This window comes from Anolis sagrei, chromosome 6, assembly GCF_037176765.1.
Source record: "Anolis sagrei isolate rAnoSag1 chromosome 6, rAnoSag1.mat, whole genome shotgun sequence".
NCBI classification, from domain to species: domain Eukaryota; kingdom Metazoa; phylum Chordata; class Lepidosauria; order Squamata; family Dactyloidae; genus Anolis; species Anolis sagrei.
This window is the reverse complement of record NC_090026.1, coordinates 46,747,165-46,759,067: the sequence shown is the minus strand read 5'-3', so window position 1 is coordinate 46,759,067 and position 11,903 is coordinate 46,747,165. Positions and strand designations below refer to the sequence as shown.

The window sequence follows — 11,903 nt, the reverse complement described above, 5'->3', positions numbered from 1 at the left end:
GCCACATGCACAATGGGGGACCTTCTTGCGGCAACACCAGAGGCACCCCAAGTGGCCAGAGACTGGTCAAAGGACATTTAATCAACTACCAAGCTTGCAAACTCTGTGTCTTTTGTATGTTTGTTTGTTTGTTCTGTCAAAAATGTAATACAAGTGTTTGGTTGCCTGACACGATACATAAATAAATAGTAGTCTATCCTGGATGTAACAAGAGCGTGGACCACCGTGGCCAAGTTATCTTTGTAATAGCTGGAGAGATCTTCCAGGGGATTAATAACTTGGTTCTCAACTGTTCCAAAGCCTTTTGCTTGGGTTGCTAAATTTTCTGAGGTGTATCACCATGTTCGATGTAGTAGCATTCTCTCCTGACATTTCACTCACATTAGTCAGAGGTTGTGAGATCTGTTGGAAACCAGGCAAGTGAGGTTTACATATCTGTGGGATGTCCAGGGTGGGAAAAAGAACTCTTGTCTGAATGAGGGAAGTGTGAATGTTGCAAATGACCACCTTAATTACCATTTAATGGCCTTGCAGCTTTTGCTTGTGTCCCCCAATCCATAAAACTGCATTAATATCACATCTTGACTCAGAATTTGGTGCATTTTTAGCAAAAGAGTGTAATTTCCCTCTTATTTTGTGGTGATTACACACAAGTATCTATTATGAGGGAAAGTAGAGAGGCTGGTTTGCCCTCAATTAGTGTTGGGGCAATGCATGCCGGGAAGCGTAGTTTCCTTCACTGCGTCGGCGTCACGCTCAAAATTGCTAACGCCGCGCGGAAACTACGCTTCCCGTCATGCATTGCCGCAAACCGAGCTGGCAGAGAATTGCATTTTGGGAACAGGGTGCGGGGAGAAGAAGCGAGAGGAGAATTGCCCGCCATTTTGGGTGCGCTGAAAGAGTGGTCGCCTGCCAATGATTAAGCGCGGTAGTGAATTAGGAAAGAGGGATGTTTACCTTCTCTTTTTCTCCCCAAAGCTCACAGAAAGCAACATAAATTCCCCATTAAGCCTTATCCTGTTCTTTTGCTTTTAAAGCTTCGCTGGCAGGGAGAAAAGCAGAGTTGAAGCCTCTTGAAATCAGGTCCAAGTCTTTCTAGGCAAGGCGTCTATGAGGCATTTTGATCAATCTGTTATGGCTTTTGGAGGAAGAAAGGATGCCATTCAGGAGACGGGATAGAAAGGAAGAAAGGATACCATTCAGGAGACAGGTGGGATATTAATTCCATCAATCAATCAATAAAAGAATCTCATTATTTCATGGAGGATGAGTAGGGTTAGGTCTTGGAAAAGTGCTATTCTAGGCCCAGGAAAAATAGTAAAAATATAAGGAAGGGAAGCCAATTATGGCTGGCAAGAGGTGAATAAAAAGCAGTGGAGTGATTTAGAGACATATTTTTATTTTATTTATTTCCAATATTTCTACCCAGTCCTTCTCAACCCCCGAAGGGGGACTCAGGACAGCTTACATTTGGCACAGTTTGTTGTTGCTATTATTATTATTATTATTATTATTATTATTATTATCTTTATTTGTACCCCGCTAGCATCTCCCGAAGGACTCGATGCGGATTACTTGGGCCGAGGCCTCAAACAACAACATAACAATACGCATAACATTATAAAGCAAATCAAAAACATCAAGCAATAGATGATAAAACATTACACCACAACACAATTAAAAACTAGGGCTGGGCCGACTGTAATGGGTACAGATTAAAAGGTGCTGAGTATGACAGGTAACATGTAGGATTTTAGGGTAAGTGCAGTGTGCAGACAATCTTAACTCTCAGATGAAGTGCTTCTGGGACATATTGCTGGAGTTTCCTATTCTGGAAAGGCACACCGGGACAGCTAGGTCTTCAAGCTCTTCCTAAAGACTGCCAGTGTACGGGCTTGTCTGATGTCCTTGGGAAGGGTGTTCCAAAGTCGGGGGGCTACCACAGAAAAGGCCCTATCCCTCGTCCCCACCAAACGCGCCCGCGACGCAGGTGGGATCGCGAACAGGGCCTCTCCGGATGAACAAAGGGAACGCGTGGGTTCATAAACGGAGATGTGGTCACGCAGGTAGGCAGGTCCCAAACCATTTAGGGCTTTGTAGGTGAGCACCTGCACATTTTGATGCCATTAAATACAACAAAGCAATATGGTAATTAAAACAATAAATAGAACATTAATTAAAACAATAAAAACAGTATTAACTGTCATATCACCATTCCAGTCAAATTCCATATTCAAAGTGCTATTTATGCCTGCTGTCCAAAAGCCTGGTCCCAGAACCACGACTTCAATTTCTTCCTAAAAGACAGGAGGGATGAAGCCGATCTTATTTATTTATTTCTCGCATTTCTATCCTGTCCTTCTCAACCCCTGAAGGGGGACTCAGGACGGCTTACAATGGGCCCCATTCCGAAACCATTACATAACAAATTACAAAATTAAAACCACAATTAGACATAAAAGCATAATTAATGCATAAGCCATCTTACCTCGTTGGGAAGTGAGTTCCACAGGCGGGGGGCTACAGCCGAGAAGGCCCTGTTTCTCATCCCCGCCAGACGTATTTGTGACGGTGGCGGGAGCGAGAGCAGGGTCTCCCCGGATGATCTTAAATTGCGAGGTGGGACATAGATGAGTTCAGACAAGTAAGCTGGGCCAGAACCATATAGAGCTTTATAGGTCAAAACCAGCACTTTGAATTGAGTTCAGAAGTGGATCAGCAGCCAGTGGAGCTGACACAACAAGGGGGTGGTGTGCTCCCTGTAATTCGCTCCAGTTAGTAATCTGCCTGCAGCCCGTTGGACTAGTTGAAGTTTCCAGTCTTCAGTATATGCTGGAATTTCTCCCTTCTAAACCTACATATTTGCTTCAGGTATATAAAAAAGCAAGGCCCCATTAAACTGCCTATAATGCATTTTAAAACTGCATAATCATCATCATCATCATCATCATCATTTTTTTATAACCTGCCCTATCTCCCTGAAGGGACCTGGGGTGGCTTCCAGCAATATAAAACATAGTGGCAAACATCCAATGCCCAGAGTAACATATAACTATCAAAACAAACTTGATAAAAATTATAAAAACAATAGCTTAAATAAACATGACATAATACATTACATAACACATAATACATGTAAATGTGAGTCGATCAATAGGTACCGCTCAGGTGGGAAGGTAACGGTGCTCCCTACAGGTAACGGTGCTCCATGCTGGCCACATGACCTTGGAGGTGTCTATGGACAACGCCGGCTCTTTGGCTTAGAAATGGAGATGAACACCACACCCCAGAGTCGGACATGACTGGACTTAATGTCAGGGGAAAACCTTTACCTACCTTAATACATTCCACACATTTACAACATATTGTTGGTGCAGCAGGTTAAACCTTTAATTTGATGAACTTGCTGACCAAAAGCTTGGCGGTTTGGAATTTGGGGAGCGGAGCGAGCTCCCGCTGTTAGGCCCAGCTTCTGCCATTCTAACAGTTTGAAAACATGCAAGCAGCAATAGGTGCTGCTTTTCCGGGAAGGTAACGGTGCTCCATGCAGTCATGCTGGCAACATGACCTTGGAGGTGTCTGCGGACAACACTGGCTTTTTGGCTTAGAAATGGAGATGAGCACCACTCTCCAGAGTTGGACACGGCTAGACTTAATGTCAGGGGAAAATCTTTACCTTTATCTAGATTTTTAGAAACTCTTTGAACAATAATAATAATAATATACTGCATTATAAGAGTCTACACTGACCATATTTCAAGCAGTGTAAATGGAGCCTAAGTGATCCACAATAATGATGGCTTTTTTGGAAGGAAACTCCTTCAGGTATAAAATGCATCTTCCCTTTTAAAAAAAGGGTGGGTTGTGAGATGTGACAGGAGACACCACCATAATCGTAGTGGAATAAAAAATAGAACAGGGAGATCAACATTGTGGCAGATGTGTGCAGTGGGGAACAGATGGTACACATTTTCTTAAAATGGTGTAACAGAGAAGGAGCAGAGATGCTAGAAGTACAAGATTTGTGTCCAGTGCCACTGCCAGCTAAAAGATCACAACTCGGATGAGTTTGAGAGAGACCTTTGCCCATGGACCCCAAATATGACAACAGTCAGGAGCAGACCTAGTGGACAAATGGCCCCAGCAAGTGTTAGCCTCTTCATACACATTCCATTTATTTTGCTTTTCTTATAAACAACTCTACATTTGGAATGTTGTGTGGTTTCCAGGCTTTATGGTCATGTTCTAGCAGCATTTTCTACTGATGTTTCACTGGCATCTGTGACTAATATTTTCGGAGGAACTCTACATTTCATTCTATATGTTGTGCTTAAACTTCCTGCTACACGAGCTGCCCAATTCAGTGGAAGCACAGATAACAACTAAGACATAGGTTATGTTTTTGTTGCTGCGTTTCATCAATAGCGACCTCAATGCAAAGGTTATTTTTGGCAAGATTGACTCAGGAGAGGTTTGCCATTGCCTTCCTCTGAAGCTGAGAGTGTGTGACCTTCCTGTCATGGAAATCAGTAGTTGAAAAGAGCATTCCCTCTTAAGTGTGTTTGGCGCTGCTGCCAGAGACTGTAAAGGAGAGTTGGAGGATGTGGTGCATTGGAGTCTTTGCTCCCCCCTCAGAGTATCTCATGTACTAACATACAGCTTCACTCTTTGTAAAAATATCCATGTCACTATGTATTGTGAGCATTAATTATTATAGAAAGCATTTTGGGGGATGACTCGGTCTTGAATGGGCAATTAAGACCCATTCACTTATCAAAAGACTTGAAAATTGCTGGAAGAGGTATGTTGAAATACTGATATAGTCAATGGAAGCTCCCTTTGTTTTGGAGTCTTCTTAGGATACCACTATGGAGACTGTCAGGATGAGTGCCAACACTCTTTAAGATTATACTACTTGGGGAATAAGATGCACCTTTAATGTTATCAGTCATTAATAGCATGAGTTCTATTGCCTCATTAGCTATGATACCTACCCAACCTTTACTTACTTTATTTATCGTGTCAGGAGCAAACCAAACAGTTGTATTGCATTTTTAAACAAACAAATAAACAAAACACAATGTTTGCAACCTTGGTAGTTGATTAAATGTCCTTTGACCAGTAGCTGGCCACTTGGAGTGCCTCTGGTGTTGCTGCAAGAAGGTCCTCCATTGTGCGTGTAGCAGGGCTCAGGTTGCATTGCAGCAGGTGGTCTGTAGTTTGCTCTTCTCCACACTCGCATGTTGTGGATTCCACTTTGTAGCCCCATTTCTTAAGGTTGGCTCTGCATTTCATGGTGCCAAAGCGCATTCTGTTCAATGCCTTCCAAGTCGCCCAGTCCTCTGTGTGCCCAGGGGGGAGTCTCTCATTTGGTATCAGCCATTGGTTGTGGTTCTGGGTTTGAGCCTGCCACTTTTGGACTCTCGCTTGCTGAGGTGTTCCAGCGAGGGTCTCTGTAGATCTTAGAAAACTATTTCTTGATTTAAGTCATTGACGTGCTGGCTGATATCCAAACGGGATGAGCTGGAGATGTCACTGCCTTGGTACTTTCACTATTGGTTGCTACTTCCCGGCGGATGTCAGGTGGTGCAATACCGGCTAAACAGTGTAATTTCTCCAGTGGTGTAGGGTGCAGACACCTCGTGATAATGCAGCATGTCTCATTAAGAGCCACATCTACTGTTTTAGCGTGGTGAGATGTGTTCCACACTGGGCATGCATACTCACCTTTACTTACTGAAACACTGCCATTGGTGGCGGTTTAGATTTGCTCATCAGAATTTTCTAGATGATGATAATGATGATTATATTTAATTGCAAGGGGTTGAACTAGATTGCCCCAGTGGTCTCTTCCAACTCCATGAATCCTGTGACTATGGCTGTTGAGGAAATTGATTTTTTTCATGAATAAAGAGGCCCTGGATAAAAATGCCCAAGTCACAACAATCAGATGAATAAAGTAAGTACCTAATAAACAGCAAATAATTAAAAATATGTCACTCAGAGTCCAGCAAGAGCTGCTTGTCTTGAGTGGACTCCGCTATGGTGTGCCAAATTCCTACCTGTGTTAGTGGCTTGAAAGCCAGCCAGCGGAGAGAAATATGGGGAGTTTACACAATGGAAACATTGATGAAACCGGAAGAGGCTGGGGAAGGCCTGCCTGCTAGCCTCCAGTTAAAGTGAGTAACTAAGCTGAGAGATGCAGCTTTGCGGGTGGAAATAGAAACAAGCCACAAGCCAAAGTAACATCCTACAATTTCAAGATCATTATATATTACAGGTGGAAAACACACCCACTCTGATTTCTCTCTAAATATTGTCGACTGCCTTTAGCTCCTCAGTGCTCAGTCACCCAATAATTCTGTCCTTTGGACCAGAACAGGATTCTTGCCAACATCATTTTCTTTGTTGATCTTCATAGCTGCAAGTATTTTTTTTTCTTCCAGCTAGGCTCTAATAAAATTTCCTCTCCTGAATTTCCTGTTCTTTGGCACGTTACACACAAAAGCTGGTCGTGGAAAAAAAAATTCCCATGATAATCTAAATATGGTTTCTTTTGCCATTTGGCAAACAGTGGGGAAGAGACCTTTCCATTTCATCTGTTTCTGAGGAAGAAGGGAATTGGCCCCAAACTCATGATCAAAGGAACTGGTTAGAAAAATGATTTTTTTTTCTGCCTCAGTAAATTTGAAGCTAGTTGAAAAAGGGCTGCTCTTCGTGCCAGAAACATGAGTAGTGGTCTACTCTGGACAGGGTAGTACTACCATTGCAATTTCAGCTTGTAAAAGTCACTAGAAATCTGAGCTGGGAAAAGATGAAAAGGAAGCCAGAAAACACTGGTATGTAATGGTTTGGGCAAAATATCTGGATTCCCCATAAACCTGATTGAACTATGCCGGGAAGGGGGGGGGGCTGGTGTGAAAGTAGCTGGGAATCATAACCTTGCTGATGTTTTTCAAAACCTGCTGGATATTTCAGGGAGATGAACTCTTAGAATGCAGGAAATATTGAGAAAAGGGAAAGGATTACATATAATTTGGATGCAGAGAGGGCGTGGCGCATAACAACAGTCAAAGAAGTGAAAGTATTTTGCCATGAAAGAGGCTGTATGATCTGTCCTCCTTATCCATGGGTTCTGCATCCACTGATTCAACTAACCATGGTTTGAAAATGTTTGAAAAAGGGAAAACTCCCAAAAAGCAAACCTTGATTTTGCCGCACAAAAAACATTATGCTGTTGTGTAGGCAGACTCTGCTGTAACTGCTTCCAACCACTTCATTGATCCTCAGACTCTTCCTGACACTTATTTCAATTGCTTGCCATGTTATTTTACAGGACCAATTTTACTATACCACTACAGCAAAATAATGGCACTTCAGCGCCCACAGATTTTGGTATCCAGGGGTGGTGTGTGTGTGTGTGTCCTGGAACAGATTCCAGTTGATACCATGATACCACTGTAGTTTGAAAAAGGTGTGAGTAAAATACTTAGTTTGGGGGGAGGTGGCTTTGATTGGTGAGAGATGTGCTTTTCATTTTTGCAATAAATTTTGTAAAAGCTGAGAAATTCATCTTCCATCACAGACAGAGCTATTTCCTATCTGAAGACAAACCAGCTAGCATTTTGGCTATGGAATCAATATTTCACAACAGGGGTCCATATTGCCGTTTGAAACAGGTTGGGAAATTATAGAAAGCATTTTGTTGGATAGATTCTCTTTTCTGTATTGAAGACTAGCCCAGTGGAATCCTGCAGGCCACAAGGGAAAATGTGCAAATAGATGGCACTTGCCAAGTGAGAGGCAGTGGTGGCACATTGGGGGTTACACTAGAGAGGAACAAAGCCAAAATCGGGTGAAACAAAGGCAATAAAATCTAGGAGAGTTTGAAGTGATTGCATGACTCAGAGACTGATACTGGTCCAAAGACCACCACTTTGTGTAGCAAGAAAGTAAGATTTCATCTATCAGCCCAAACCTTCCACAGGGAAGTCTTCCCAATTTTCAAATCTGTGTCACTCCATAAAGTTATTTAACTGGGGAAAGCTAGAGGATTGCATTAGTTTGCTGATGGATGTAGGAAGGCGGTATCTCTCCACTTAAACCTTATGCAAATAATAAAATAGTACGCCAAAAAGTGCCCCACAATGCTTCTAAACACCCATGGACTCACTATTTTGAAAGGCCTCTCTTAGAACTAAATTGAGTCTTCTTCGGAAGAGATAAAACGGGGTAATAATAATAACAATAGTAATAATAATATAAAAAATTAGCTGGGGATGCCCTTGTTTCTCCATTGATCTTGTCCACATCCTCGAGCTGCACTAATTGAAATGAATCCATCAAAACTGGACAAGCAGGTGCTCGTGTTACATCTTAAAAGACTGCTGTCAGCATGATGTCCAAGTCAGAACGGATCAGAGCACCTTTGTCCTCAAAGAACCGAGCAAATGCTTCATAGCGAGCTGCCGAATGGTCAGGGACCACATCTTGTGAGGTGGGGTTTAACAAACTGACTGTTTGGAACAGCTCCGCCGGACGGTTCCTTGTGGACGCAATGTTGGCCGCAAAGAGACTTTTTTTGTGACGTCGTTTCCCATGGCGTATGACTGTAGGTAGAGACATAGCCATGTTCAGTTTGATTCGTTGTGCTTGGTATGCCACACATGCTCTAGACCCCTCTTTATTTGCTTCATCACTGCCATCTCCTCGTTGAACCAAGGAGATGGTTTAGCTTCGCTACTTGAGAGGGGACGTTCTGAAGCGATAGTGTCTATTGCGCTAGTCATCTCAGTATTCCACAGAGTGACCAGAGGATCAACAGGATCACCTACCGAGGTGGTGGGAAACTCCCCAAGAGCCATCAGGAATCCCTCAGGATCCGTAAGCCTCCTGGGGCAGACCATTCTGATTGGTCCTCCACCCCTGCAGAGGTTGGGGGGGGGTGCAGTAAGCCTAAACCTGATCATATGATGGTCGGGCCACGACAAAGGAGTGATGGTCAACTTTTCTACAACGCCACCTTCCTCCCATCCCTGGCAGAAAACCAAGTCTAATGTGTGCCCAGCTCTGTGGGTAGGGCAGATTGTAGTTAAGACAGCCTCACAGTTGCCATGGTAGCCATGAAGTCTTGAGCTGCTCCCGACAAGATGGTCTCCACATGGATGTTGAAGTCCCACAGCACTATGACCTATTGAGACTCCAATGCCAAGCCTGAGACCACCCTGGCTAGCTCAGGCAGGGAGACTGTAGTGCAGTGGGGTGGCTGGTACTCAAACAGAATCCCTATTCTTTCCCGGTCACCCACCCTCAGGTGAACACATTCAAAAGTGGTTGACCGTGGGATGGAGCATCTGATCAGGGAGATGGAATCCATATAGACCACTGCGACCCCACCTCCCTGGGTTTTTCCATCATGACTTGGCCAAACATGATGGAAAAGCCCTTTACCATCAAAGGTATGTTGGGCACAATTTTCTTACTGCTTGTGGGTTCTTAACCCCCTAAAAATAGCCATGAAGGTTGCATGCAGCCTACAACTGGCAATGTATGGAACACAATATTCCCTACAAGTGTGGGAGGAACAGAACTGGTTTTGACATGAAGAAATCTCCCAGCAGTGACCACCATGGTAGAAGCATCATAAAAGAGAAACTCAATACTGCCCAAGATGGAGATCTGAAGATGTCAAGTTCGAAGGTTAGGGCAATATATCGGCCTGGTGATAAAATTCAAGGTCTGGGAAGCCAAATATCCCTTTATTGCTTGGAAATCGCCTGTTTATCAACAAAACCCACAGGCGGAAAAAAAATCTAGATAAGTGCCTAAAAATGGCATTACATTTTTTGAAAATATTCACAGCTTATATAGAGAGGAATCCCTTGTAAAACATTTACTGCCTAAAGTATAAAATTGATTTCAAGGGTAGGACGTACACCCCATAGAAACAAATTTAAAGATACCTCAGGAAAGGTATGAGAAGGTGTCTAAGTTGCAGCAGACAATCCTATGCACCCCTGGTCTCATCTACAGTGATATAATGCGGTTTGAAACTGCATCACATGGCAGTGTAGATGAGGATCCAGTTTGCTTAATTGTAGGGTAGCATACACTAAATGTGCCCTATTGTGTTTTATTTTAAAAGAAGGAATGGGCTGTGGCTGTTCTTTCCTGCCACTAGGTGGTAGTAGAGACTAAAAAGGAATAGGATGTTATCATAGAAAATGTTTACAATTGAATATTGCTTGTGGTGTCTAAATATCCTAAGGCAGCAGATCCCCTGTGATCTTGAAAGTTAAGCAAGGTCCGCCCTGGTTAGTGGGTGGGAGACCACCAAGAAATACTATGTGCTCTAGGCTGTATTGGAAGAACTGGCAAAACCACCTCTGAGTATTCCTTGCCTAAGAAAACCCTGTGAAATTAATTGCATCACAATAAATTGACAGGCAGCTTGAAAGCACATACACAAATACAATGTTGGTAACCATTTCTCTCTCATTCTCTCCATGTCTTCCTCTCTCCCATACAAACTTACATAATTTTATCAGTTTTATTTAAAGTAGATAAATCGGTTCACTCTCATGTTTTGTAACAACTGAATTATTATCAATTATTGTTACAAATAATTTATGCATACATGCATTTTTAGTTCTTCACCACACTTCATTTGTTAATCTATTTTTATTTCAGTGACATCCAGACTGTTACATTTCCCCAAACAACAAGGTCCAATGGTTGGTTCCAGATTATAAAGTATTCCTGTTGAAATCAATTGGACTTATATATTAGTCATGAGTAAACAACTTGAACAAACCCTGTACAGATATCCAGCAATAAAGTGAGTTTTTTTTAAATAAACAGTTTATTTTAGTTATGGTACATAACAGAAAAGCAAATCATAACAGATATACTCAGGTAACAGTATTTTTGATGTGTACATGCCTATCTACCTTAATCAATCAACCAGTTAACTCTGACATTGCATACATACTGTATTATAATCGGTTACTTAACTTAAAACATATAGACTTGCTATTTCTACATGTTATGCACTATTTTCAGTCTAAGCTTTCTATTCAATTTACCTTCTTGGCTGATGTGGAGAGTTAAAGTTTGTAAAGCTTAATTAGGTTTTTAAAAGAAACAAGGACAGTACTGATTAACATTCCCTTGTACCAGAGAATGCCCCAATATCCTGGTCCTCTAACATGTTGGACCACAAACCCCATCATTCCTGGTCACTGGAATGGAAGAACTGCTGAATAGCCTGTATTTTTCTGTATGTCTTGTATGCCAAAAATGGCATTGAATGTGTGCATTGTGATCCGCCCTTAGTCCCCTTCGGGGTCTGTAGGACGGAATATAAATACTGTAAATAAATAATAAATTCCAGATGGGGTGATGGGAACTGGAATCCAACAATACCTGAAAAGCTTGATTCTCTCCAGCTGCTTTGATTCAGCAAGATGTTTCTGCATTTCCATTAAAACTCAAGTCTCCATATACTCTTTCGAAGCAGAATGGAGCAAAATCCAATAAATACAAAATTTCTGTAAACATTAATAGGGGTATGATAATGGGGAGGGATGTGTCGATTGAAATTCTACCTCTTACACAGCTGTTCTAGGTATAGGAACTAAGCATTTGTCCTGGGGGGGGGGGGGTGTCTTTGAAAACCCACATTGATTACCTTGGCCCACTTATCTTTTGGGTCATTGTCTTATATCTTGTATGGGTGAAAAATGACTTTTCTTTGTATTATGCTTATAATTACTCTCTTCTTCCACCACAATATCCCAACCATAGGAAATGTGTTTCTAATTGATCGGTCTGTTTCTGCCTTCCTGGGTTGCGATGAAGCTGTATTTTTACTGTTCTGAGCAGATTTTTGTATCCTCGGGCAG

General features: G+C 42.3%; 1 long non-coding RNA gene across 1 annotated transcript; it reads left to right on the top strand.

The window, feature by feature from the left end:
- Positions 1–877: 877 nt before the first annotated feature.
- On the top strand, positions 878–10,847 carry LOC137097272 (uncharacterized). The gene is made up of 2 exons (XR_010910103.1): positions 878–1,210; positions 10,690–10,847. It is a non-coding gene; the product is annotated as an uncharacterized lncRNA (long non-coding RNA).
- Positions 10,848–11,903: the final 1,056 nt, after the last annotated feature.